The sequence below is a fragment of the Felis catus genome, chromosome A2 (assembly GCF_018350175.1).
Source record: "Felis catus isolate Fca126 chromosome A2, F.catus_Fca126_mat1.0, whole genome shotgun sequence".
Taxonomy (NCBI): domain Eukaryota; kingdom Metazoa; phylum Chordata; class Mammalia; order Carnivora; family Felidae; genus Felis; species Felis catus.
The window spans coordinates 70,031,453-70,043,719 of NC_058369.1; the positions used below are offsets into that span (position 1 = coordinate 70,031,453).

Sequence of the window (12,267 nt, forward strand, 5' to 3'; positions counted from 1 at the left end):
TCTATTTTTATCATATTTTTCATTCCCTTCCCCTATGTTCATCTGTTGTGTTTCTCAAATTCCACATTTGAGTGAAATCATATGATCTTTCTCTTTCTCTGACTGACTTATTTCAGTTCGCATAATACATTCTAATTCCATCCATATTGTTGCAAATGGAAGATTTCATTCTTTTGATTTTCAACTAGTATTATATATATATGTGTGTATATATATATGTATATATATATGTGTGTGTGTATATATGTGTGTGTATATATATATGTGTGTGTGTGTGTGTATATATATATATATATATATATATATATATACCACATCTTTATCCACTCATCAGTCAATGGACATTTGTGCTCTTCCCATAATTTGGCTATCGTTGATAATGCTGCTATAAACATTGGGGTGCATGTGCACCTCTGAATCAGCATTTTTGTATCTTTTGGATAAATACCTAGCAGTGCAATTGTTGGGTTGTAGGGTGGCTCTATTTTTAATTTTTGTGGAAACTTCCATACTGTTTTCCAGAGTGGCTGCACCAGTTTGCATTCCCACCAACAGTGCACAAGGGTTCCTCTTTCTTTGCAACATTGTCAACATCTGTTATTTCCTGAGTTGTTAATTTTAGTCATTCTGACAGGTTTGAGGTGATATCTCATTGTGTGATGTTGAACATCTTTTTGTGTGACTGTTAGCCATCTGGATATCTTCTTTGGGAAAGCGTTGGTTCATGTCTTCTGCCTATTTTTTTCACTGGATTATATTTTTGCATGTTGTTTGATAAGTTCTTTATAAATTTTTGGGTACTAACCCTTTATCTTATATGTCGTTTGCAAATATCTTCTCCCATTATGTCAGTTGCCTGTTAGTTTTGTTGATTGTTTCCTTCACTGCTCAGAAGCTTTTTATTTTGATGAGGTCCCAATACTTCATTTTTGATTTTGTTTCCCTGTCTAGTAAGAAGTTGCTGTGGCCAAGGTCAGAGAGGTTGTTGCCTGTTAAACAGATTAATCTCCAAAGAATATATTCAAATGACCATTAAGCACATGAAAAGATGTTTAATGTCAATAGTCTTTAGGGAAATGCAAATGAAAACCATGAAGAGATACCTCTTCTCATGCCCAGGACAACTATAATCAGACAGATAGATAATAACAAATACAGATGGGGGTGTGGAGAAATTAGAACCCTCATACACTGCTAATGAGTATACAAAATTGTACATATGATTTAGAAAACAGTTGGACAATTTCTCAAAAGACAAAATATAGAGTTAACACATGATCCAGTAATTCCACCCCTGGTTATATACACGAGAGAAATGAAAATCATATGTCCACACAAAGGCTTGCATATGAATGTTCATAGCTGTGAACGTGTATTATTCATGACAGTGAAAAGATAAAGAGAACCCAAATGTCCATGAAATGATGAATGGATGAATAATATGCGATATACCTATATAATGGAATATTGTGTGTCAGTAAAAAAGGAATGATGTACTGATACAGGCTACAATAAGGATAAATCCTGAAAACATAAAAGAAGCCAGACCCAAAAGTCTACCTTATATATAATTCCACTTACATGAAATCTCCAGATTGAGTAAATCTTTAGAGACAGAAGTAGGTTAGTGGTTGGTGTGGAATAAGAAATGTCTACTAAAATTATAGTGATGTTTACACAACTCTGTAAATATGCTACTAACAGCTGGGTTGTACACTTTAAATGGAAGAATTTTATGGTATGGGAATAATATTTCAATAAAGCCAGTAACATTTTAAGAGCGAAAAAGTCAAACAGGAAGAAAAGGAAGAGGAATGAGGAGAAAAGAGGAGGGTGAAGAAGAAAGATATCTGTATTGTCCTTACAAAATCTTAAGAAGTCCCTGACATGAGAAAGACCAACCTCAAAAGTTCACATGCCTTAGGCATTTGTGTCACAACTGAGGAACCCCTAGTTTAGGAAACACAAAAATATATTTTTTTAATCTTGTGTTTGTTTGTTTATCTTTTATTTACTATACAGGCTGCTAGCAAACCTGTCTTCTGACTTTTACTCTGAAGAGCAAAAAAAAAACATACTGTCTGCTCCAAAAGGAGACACTATTTCTATCTTCCAAGGCTGTTCAGTATACAAATGTCTTTGAAAAGACATGTAGAAACACCAGAGACATGGAGAATTTTCTCCCAACAGGGCTATTCAGGCTATCTCTTTCTTGACAGAGTGAGCTTTGGTAGTTTGTGTCTTTCAAGCACTTTGTCCATTTCATCTAAATAGCCAAATTTATTGTCATAAAATTGATGATAATATTTCCTAATTTTCCCTTTAATATCGGTGTATTTATAATGAAGTCCCATCTCTCATTCCCGATGTTGATCATTTGTGTCTTCGCTATTTTCTCCTGCTTGGTCTGACTAGAAATTTATTGATTTTATTGATCTAAAAATAAAAAGCTTTTGGGGCACCCGAGTGGTTCAGTTGGTTAAGCATCTGACTTTGGCTCAGGTCATGACCTCATGGTTAGTGAGTTCAGACTCCACATTGGGCTCTGTGCAGACAGCTCAGAGCCTGGAGCCTACTTTGGATTCTGTGTCTCCCTCTCTTTCTGCCCCTCCCCACTCATACTCTCTCTATCAAAAATAAATAAACAAAACAATATAACAATAAAAATCTCTCATTGATTTTAGTTTTTTCTCTTGTCTATTTTCTTGATTTCTTCTCCGATTTTCATTATTTCCTTTCTTCTGTTCAGTCTGAGTTTAATTTGCTCTGCTTTTTCTAGGTTCTCAAAGTTGTTTGTTAAGTTTCTTAGGTCATTGATATGAGTCCGTTCTCTTTTCTAATACAGACATTAATAGTGTAAATTTCCCACTAAGCTCTGTTTAGCAACAACCTACATTTTCTGTGTGTTTTCTTTTAATTTTCATTCAATTCAAAATAATTTCTAATTTTTTATTTCTTTTTGATCCCATGGATTATTTAGAAGTGTGCAATTTAGCTTCCAAATATTTGGAGATTCTCCAGATATCCTTCCATTATTGATTTTTAATTTGATTTCATTGTGGTAGAAGAGCATGCCTTGGGGCCTCTGGGTGGCTCAGTTGGTTAAGTGTCTGACTTCAGCTCAGGTCATGATCTCACAGTTCATGAGTTCGAGCCCCACATCGGGCTCTGTGCTGACAGCTCAGAGCCTGGAGCCTGCTTCAGATTCTATGTCTCCCTCTCTCTCTGCCCCTCTACCACTCACGCTCTGTCTCTCAACAATAAATAAAAACATTAAAAATATTTTTTAAAAATAACATTTTATATAATTTGGATTTTAATGCTATATTAATACTTTCTGCCAAAGATTCTGAGTGCACTTGAAAATAATATATATTCTGCTGTTGTTGCATAGAGATATATATGATTGTTGATTAGGTCAAATTGAATAATTGTGCTATTCAAGTCTTCTATACTCATTGATTTTTTCTCTTTGTTCTATTTATTATTGGAAGAGTGCTGTTGAAATCTCTGGATATAATTATGGATTTGTTTGTTTATTCTTCCTGTGTTATCAGATTTTGCTGCAAGTACTTTGAAGCTCTGTTATCTGTTATAATGTTTAGAAATACAAACATTAGGATTGTTATGTCCTCTTGTTGAATTATATTTTATCATCATGAAATGAATTTCTTTTTTCCTAGTATTATTTTTTACTCTGACGTATTTCAGACAATTATTTTGGTAATAACATAACTACTCCTGCATTCATGTGGTTAGGGGTAGTAAGGCTAATCTCTTTCTATTCTTTTACTCTACATGTGCCTTTATATTTAACTTGGGTTCTTTATATCCAGCAGTTAGGTCAGCCCTTTAAATCCAATCTGAAAACCTTTGCCTTTTAATTGGTACATTTTGTTTATTTACATTTCTGGGAATCAATGCAAAGTATATGCATCTGTCATACTAAACTGTGGTAACAAATAAAATCTAAAAACTTCAGTGACTTGTCTCAGTAAATGTTGTATGTCACCCACTCAATATTGAAAGCATTTGGTAACGTCTCTATCCACGGACTCGGGGATCTAGACTTTCCTTATCGTGATGCTACCAGCTCAGCCAAGGCAGAAGAGAGACATGGAAGAGACGTGCCTACTTTTAACCATGTCTTTCTTCATAGACCTTCAGCCTGAGCTGGAAATATAAGCTCGAATATAACTACAAGGAAGTCTGGGAAAGGAACACATGGGATGTTGGTGAACACAACTATCTTGGATAATCTTTGCTGTGTTTGTTATTGTAAGCTGGCTTAGCAAGGAAATGGGAGTCTTGGAGAATGTGGTCTAGGGGTCAAGTTCTATAGTATCAAGACTCCATATGGTTAAGGATATAGGAGAACCGTGTTCAAACCTTACAAAGTATTTTGGGAAAATAAAGATGTGCATTTCAATTTAATTATCTTAACTAACCATTTTAAAACTATAAAATGTTAAATCTAGACAGAGCCTTTGATATCATCTACTCAATACCCCAATTTTACTATCAAGGAAACCAAGACCAGGTGGTAAACCATGTTTTTGGCAAAATTGGCTCTAAATACCAAGTCTCTTGCATTCCAGGATAGGTCTCTTTCCTTCATAGCATATTTCAAGGTTAAAGTCCACAGAACTACCTTCATAAGACTTCAAAGTTTTAGAAGTTTTAATGAACTGAATCCTTTCATAGGACAAGGATCTAGGCTCGCCCTAGATCCCACCTTTCTTATAGGTGTGATCTGAAAGAAAATATTTAATCTCTCTAACCATAATATCCTCCTCTGAAAATTAAAATAATAATATCCATCACATGGGATTGTTGTGCATAATAAATGAGGTAATTTATTTGAAATATCTTTGTAGAGTTGATATGCATTAAGCAGAAGTTCCTACTCTTCAAATGGAGATCTGTTTTTAAAAGACATACCTAGAATCACAGAATGCCTGAATTTGGAAGGACCTGTAAAGGTCACATAACTGCAAAGCCCCCTGATGTTTGACTTTTCTCTACCATATCCTGACCAAGTGGTCATCTGATCTGTGCTTAAATAACCTCCAATGGCAGAAATGTCCTCTAATTGCAAAACAGCTTTTTTTTATGTGAGAGCCAGTTTGACTTTTGGAAAGTTTTTGTTTAAATATCCCACTCAATTGCCCTAGTGTCAACTCCTTAGGATCATACAAACAAGTTTCCCACGTAATAGTTCTTCATTACATTTGAAAACATTTTCTAGCCCCCAACCTCTCCTGAAAGCCAATCATTTTCTAGCTCCTCAATAAATTCTCATTTTGGCAATCTTTTCATCTCATCACCATCCTGAATCTTACTTCTATGTCCAAAATTATTTATAGTTCCCTGAACATGTAGCTTCCAGGTGTGGCTAACCAGCACAGCACAAAGTGGGGCTATCACTTTCCACTTCCAACTTCTATACTTGTATTAATGCATTCTGAGCTCATTCTAAGCTTTTTTTGGCAGTCACTTCACAAACTAATGACTCACACTGAGATAACTTTTTAATAAAATGCACTAAAAATCCAAAAGTCCTCTTAACAGGAGATGCCACAAAGCTACATATTTCTCATTCACTGGAGCAAATGGGTGTGTTGATCCAGATCAGGACATTTCCTGTTAACTTCTACTTGTTGAAATTTTTCTGAATCCTGATTTTGTCCCACAGTTCACTGTAACCTACAAGTGTGAGCACCATGCCTGCTGTTAGTCATATCCGAGGATTGGGATACAAGACATGATCTTCCTTATAGCACCCCAGAGTAGCTTAGGTCAATGAAGAAGCCAGGACCTGAAATGACTTTTAGGGTCATGACCAGAAGGGTAGAAGGCAGTGTAAGCAGAGGAATGCTGTACTTGGAGGAGTAAGCCAGGTACAAAAGCCAAAGACATGACCAATTTAGCCATGAAGTTGGTCACCGATGACCCTCATATTTTCAAAAACATATAATGAAATCTTATTCTGGGGGGTTATGATGGAAGAAACTGAGAATCTGACAGAAAAGGAGCTGAGGTCCAGGAGAGCTCTCCCAAGGGCTACAATTATTTAAAATGTGCAAAGAGAAACTTGATCCCTGGAAGAGGAATTAGCAAAAATAGGACAGGAAACACAATGGAAACCCAGTCCTGTCAAACAGGGGCTAAGAAGAGCTTCTGCTGGGCAAGGTCATGGGGGCACAGGGACAGCATTTCTTGATCTGAATCTAGGGGTGACAGCTTGCTAATAAGTTTGTTGGACAGGATTAGTTTGGAGTCTGGGCCGAGAGGGACCAGTGCTAGGGATGAATCTAGCAGGAGAGAGCTGTAAGCAACAGAGAAGGCAGAAGCCAGAAAATGAGACATACATGCCATTATTGAAGACCTCAGTGAAAGAGTAGAAGCCCCAGCTGGGACATGGTCGCAATTCACAGTCCCAGCCACACCACTCTCATCCTCCTCAGGTTGACTTCCCTTCCTATGCATTTTTTCTCCATTTCTTTCTAAAATCTGATTTCATTGAGAACGATTTCCCCTGTAATTTTTTCTTATTGTTACTTAGGCCTTAAATAGGAAGATTTGTCTTTAAATAAATAGGCATCAGGGATCGGTGCTCAACACCTATACCTAATTGCATCATCATTTAACCTGTATTTCCCTCTTATTCAAAGGAATAATGAAACAAACAAACAAAAAAGATTAAGTGTCTTGCTGAATTTCAGTAGTGTTGTTGACCATTCTTTCAATCTTATAACTGGATCAAAAAAGGAAATGAAGTTACTTCAGGATAGTTTTTAATTAATTGGATCCACTGTCAAATTTAGTTACCTCTAGCTTGTACAAATATAGACAAGTGATTTGTTTGCTAAACTTTTCCACAAGACTACAGTCTATAGTATGTAGGATGTACCTTTTTCCTTTTGGGACAAATGGAAACACTTGTTCATTTTTGTTCTTCTTACGTACTCCAAAATTTATGTGATTTTGAAAGACTACTGTTCATCATTGGTGAATTCAGCTGCTTGCTGTCTGAAGTTCTTTTGGTCCAGACCTATAGAGCAACCAGATAATCTCTCAGTAGAGATCGCCAACTAGCAGACATTGGCTACATCCAAACCACAGCTGTATTTTGTTTAGCTCAAATAAGGTTTTAAAACTTTTAGTTGCTGATGTTGAACATTGAAGATGTTGCATAAAATGAGGATTTCAGCTCTCTTGAAAATTTGGAAGTTTTGATTTTCCAATTTCCACAAGGGATGCCAAGTATCCTGGGACAGCCTGTATTTCTAGTTTGCCCATCCCCACCAGGCCCACTTACCCCTTTATATTCGCCTCCTGCCCCCTTTCTGTGCAGACTGTGTGATCCCTGATTTAGTTTCACCATTCATCCTGGACTCAGTTTCCTCCTTCCAGGTAAAACCTTCCTAAGTCTGAGGTTGGTAATCCCCAAATGAGAATGAAGATCCAAAATGTGAGTTGAGAGTAATGGCAAATGCCTACATGGCACCCACCAGGTGCCAGACACCGAACTGTTAGTTCAGTTCACACAACAACACTGTGTGGGAGGTGCTGTTATTACCCTCATTTCACAGGTGAGAACACGGGCTCGGGCCAGCCAACTTGCCCAAAGGTAATTGTCTTTTCCACACCTTCTGTTCAATGAGAACTGCAATTATTTCTTATGAGTCAGGGAGTGTCTAAATTTACTTTCTGAAGTCAGAGTCTTAGAGGATCACCAGCTGCAATCTGGTAGTAAGTGGTTTTAGCACTTTTGTCATTATAAATAAACTTGAAACTGAAGTAAAATGAAGGGACACCTTTCAAAAGAGCATGTCTTTGACCTGAATTACTGGGGCAAGAACTGCACACAGACTTCTAAAATCTCTCCTAGTCAAGAAGGAGAGCATTTATATTCAAGGACATGTATGTAGTCAGTAATTCATCAAGTATGTAGTGTGTGCCTACTAGGCACCAGGAACCACGGTAGGTAGCTACCAGGGGTTTCATCCTTGACTAATATTCATTTGCAGGCCTACAAGGTACAAACACCACACTAGGCTTTGGGGATGTAGTCCTTGCCCTTGGAGCTTATGTATTAGCAGAAGAGCCAGACTTTCAATAATTGCACAACTAGTTAGCTACCATTAATTATTAGTACTGCAAAATGAAAATGCAGCATGCTTTCCAACCTAGGTGCTCCCAAGCATTGAGCTCCCAACAGCTTGTCTGGGAAGTAAGGAAAGTCCTCTCAGTTGAGATAATATTTGAGCTGAAATCTACAGGAGTTGGAGGATTTAGGTGAAGTGAAGCAAGGGAAAAGGGAGAGGCTTCTGGGCAAAGAAAATAGAAAGTGCCAAGGATCTAAGGAGGGAAGAATCCCCTGATTTCAAGGGATTGAGAAAGGCCAGTAGCCAGCACACATAGCACATAGGCAGTGAGGGGAGAGAGGCATGGGTGGCACCAGGGACCTTGGCAAAGGTTACACCACTGGGGCTGGTGAACCATGTTAAGAATTTTGCAATTTATCCCTAAAAGTACAGAAAAGCCACTAGGATTTCAAGCAGGATGATGACATGATCAAATTAGCATTTATAACGGTCCATGTGCTGTCATGTGAAGAAAGGTCAAAGGTGTGGAAGGACAGATGCAGTGAGTTGGGTATTGTGCTGACTCACGGGGATAAGTAAGAAATGCTGGCTTAGAGCTGAGTTTCTCATCAGCAGCACTTCTGATACTCTACATCAGATACTTCTTTATTGTGGGGCTGTCCTGTGCTTTGCAGGATGTTTAGCAGCATTCCTGGCCTCTACCCGCTAGATGCAGTAGCACCTTCCCCCACTCATGACAATCAAAAATGTATCCACACATTGTCAAATGTCCTGTGGGAGCAAAATCACCCACGGTCAAGAACGCTTAGTTTAGACCAGAGTGGTCACAAGGGAGGTGAAGAGATTCAAGATATATCTTGTAGCTGGAATCAAAAGAACATAATGATGGACTTGAAAGTGGATGGAGATGACTATAATTTAAGCTACTGGTGGATGTCATAGCCAACAACTGATTAAAAAATATATTAAAAAAGACCAAATTTGAAAGAAAAGACACAATGTTCCATTTTGGGTGTGTGGAGTTTACAATGCTTCTTAAGACCTCCAAGGAATACAAAGAAAAATAAAATAAGGCCCCTGTCTTCCAGGAGCCTTGTGTCTAGGAAAAGAGACTGACAAATACATTAATGATTGTTATGCACTGGGCCAAATACTCCGTTAGTTATGCTCACATGAGTTGGGCACACACAGGCAAGCAACACAGGACATAATTGGAGAAAGAGGGCTTCTCAAAGACACTTAAGATTGAATTAAGTTTTAAAGGCTTGGTTAAAATAAACTGGGCAAATACAAAGGAAGGAAGAAGAAGCAAATGTTAAAATATGCAGCCTAAGGATCACAATATACTCAGAAAACATAAGACGCAGCCAAAATAATGTTCTCAACTAAGAGAGTGAAAATGTGCAGGAGGTGAGTTTGAGAGACTCTGTTGAGGTTGATGCCTCAAGACCTGAAGACTTGCTTGATAAGAGAGGAGGGACTACTCCAGGATGGCCTCTGCTGAAGCAGCAGATAACACCACCAGGACGTGTTTAGTGTTTTACCAAAACATTTGTTCATGTAAATATGGGACAATTCGTGTAGAGACTTCAGGGTGATAACTGACTTTGGTGGGAAGGTATAACTAATTTGAGGTTAGGAACAGTGAATTTGAGGAGAGGGAGAGACAAGGTAACAGCATCTTCCAGTCCGGGCTCCTAGAAACCCTGTTTTCCAAGAGAGGGAAATCTGGCCCCAACAGCAATCTTTCAAATGACCTTTCTCTTTAATCACCTAGGTTCTGCATTCTGTGCTGATCTTTCCTACATTTCAAATATGTCCACACTTCCCCAGTACATTTCTGACTGGTATGTCATTTCCTTTCAAACAGGGACTTGAAGTCACCACCGTAACCAGCCAAGGTCCAGACACGGAGATTGAAGGTCTGATCCACCCCTTTTATAGCACAACTGTGAAAATGGCAGCAGGTGCTCCCGGATGCCAGGGCAGATAGATTATCTCCCTGCTTCTGCAGCAGAACAGTTCAAATAGCTTCCCAACCTGGTGTCACATGACACCATTGTACGAGCTGATGATTCCAGGTGAGCCTCTACATCACGTTAGCGAATGGACGCCCCCCCCCCCCAGGCCTCCCTGAAGTGCTGCTGTTTTTCTCCTTTATGAACATTTAGTGCAGGTTTCATAGCATTTCAGTAGAACTTAACAGCCAGCTCTATGGTGCTGACACCATTCTGTAAGCGACTGGGAACTCCTTACATTGTAGACATTGCTCACTCTGTCTCCAGGGATGAAATAAATTGGTAAAATGGGGCAAGCTAGCAACATGTACAAAGTGGAGGTGTAATAGGTCAATCTGGAAACCTAGTTTAAGAAATTACTAAGAAGAAAAATGCAGCTTGTTCTCCTTCATTATTAACCAGGAATGTCTCCCATCCCTTTTCATCAACCCAAAAATTGTGCTCTGATACGGCGTCTTCTGGCTCTTGGTCACAATTTAATTAAAAAGTTGAAAAAACTGAGAAGTTGTGTATGGAGTAGTGTTGCCAAATAAAACACAGGATATTCGGTTAATTTTAAATACCAGACAAGCAACAAATCAGTTTTTAGTATAATTATGTTTCAAATATTGCACAAAGCATACTCAGATTAAAAATTTATGCATGGTTTATATGAAACTCAAATTTGACTGGACATCATGTATTTTTAAAAATTTTTTTTACATTTATTTATTTTTGAGAAACAGTGAGACAAAGCATGAGCGGGGGAGGGGCAGAGAGAGAAGGAGACACAGAATCCAAAGCAGGCTCCAGGCTCTGAGCTGTCAGCACAGAGCCGGATGTGGGACTCAAACCCACTAACCATGAGATCATGACCTGAGCCGAAGTTGGACGCTCAACTGACTGAGCCACCCAGGCACCCCGATATCATGTACTTTTATTATTAAATCTGAAAACCCTAGTATGGAGCGGTCTGAATTTGACCTTTAGCTTCCTAACAGAAACATTTTAAATATATTTATTCACTTGGTTAATAGGTTCTTTCTAGTCCCAGAGACAATTTGAAGTAACTGAATAAACATCTTGTCCTCCTGGCAATAAAGTTGTCAATTATGGCTCATTTACTCTTTATACTGAAGACAGGTCATCAACAATGGTCTTCTCCTTAGGTTGTTGAGACCCAGGGAGGGAATGACAGTTCCAATTTTGAAAGCCAGCTGACATCCTCACACAACTCCTCCTGAGCATCCTTTCATTCCTGGGACTGTCTTCTCAGGGCATCTATTTTCCCATAATAAAGCTGGAGTTGAACTTATACAAGCATGATGAGGGTCAAGGAGATCTGTCTCACCTATAGCTTTCCTCCTTACCCCCTACTCTTTAATCCTAGAGAAAAACCAAAACCCCTTACTTCTCATCTAGACCTCCCATTCATTCTGATCCTAAGGATGGGTTCCCAGTAAGTCAAGAGGGGCTGTCCTTCAAACACTCAGCAGTCTTGTCAGACACTTGGAACCAGCAATCTGAATTGATTCCACTTAAGTCAGAAGTGGAACAAGGGGAAGAGACACTCAGGCAATGGCATCTTTTTAAAAGTTGTATTTCTTGTTTTTTTTAATATAATTTATTGTCAAATTGGCTTCCATACAACACCTAGTGTTCATCCCAACAAGTGCCTTCCTAAATGCCCATCACCCACTTTCCCCTCTTCCCCACCCCCCCATCAACCCTCAGTTTGTTCTCTGTATTTGAGAGTCTCTTATGGTTGGCCTCCCTCCCTCTCTGTCTGTAACAATTTTCTTTTTGCCTTTCCTTCTGCTATGGTCTTCTGTTAAGTTTCTCAAGATCCATATATGAGTGAAAACATATGATATCTGTCTTTCTCTGACTGACTTATTCCACTTAGCATAATACCCTCCAGTTCCATCCACATTGCTGCAAATAAAATGATTTCATTCTTTCTCATTGCCAACTAGTATTCCATTGTATATGTAAACCACATCTTCTTTATCCATTCACCAGTTGATGGACATTTAGGCTCTTTCCATAATTTGGCTATTGTTGGAAGTGCTGCTATAAACATTGAGGTGCATGTGCCCTATGAATCAGCACTCCTGTATCCTTTGGATAAATTCCTAGCAGTGCTATTGCTGCATCAT

General features: G+C 38.5%; 1 protein-coding gene across 1 annotated transcript in view; it reads right to left on the reverse strand.

Annotated features, from left to right (window-relative positions):
• Positions 1-3,305: 3,305 nt before the first annotated feature.
• Positions 3,306-12,267, reverse strand: part of LOC123383814 — a 75,567-nt gene continuing 66,605 nt past the window's right edge. Inside the window, exon 4 of the transcript XR_006594065.1 lies at positions 3,306-7,054. The gene's annotated coding sequence lies outside the window, so the exon portion shown is untranslated. The remainder of the gene's footprint in view (positions 7,055-12,267) is intronic.